The sequence below is a fragment of the Penaeus monodon genome, chromosome 23 (genome assembly GCF_015228065.2).
Source record: "Penaeus monodon isolate SGIC_2016 chromosome 23, NSTDA_Pmon_1, whole genome shotgun sequence".
In the NCBI taxonomy this organism is placed as follows: Eukaryota; Metazoa; Arthropoda; class Malacostraca; order Decapoda; family Penaeidae; genus Penaeus; species Penaeus monodon.
In genome coordinates this window covers 18,250,929-18,251,156 of record NC_051408.1, presented here as the reverse complement: position 1 = coordinate 18,251,156, position 228 = coordinate 18,250,929, and positions in this window count along the sequence as shown.

The window sequence follows — 228 nt, the reverse complement described above, 5'->3', positions numbered from 1 at the left end:
CCTTTGTTTTACTTCCAATTTTCTATACCCTTTCCTATCCCCTATCTGCTCCTCCTTCCCTCCCTTTTTTTACATTATAACTCCTCGTCCTCTTCTTCCTAATATTTTTTTTCTTTTCGATTTTTTTCTTTGTATTCAAATTCGTGAGTTTGAATATCTGACATTCGACATTCATTCTCAGTGTTCTGTCTATAGTTTTTCATCTACTACATTTCCCTTTCCGTGTTT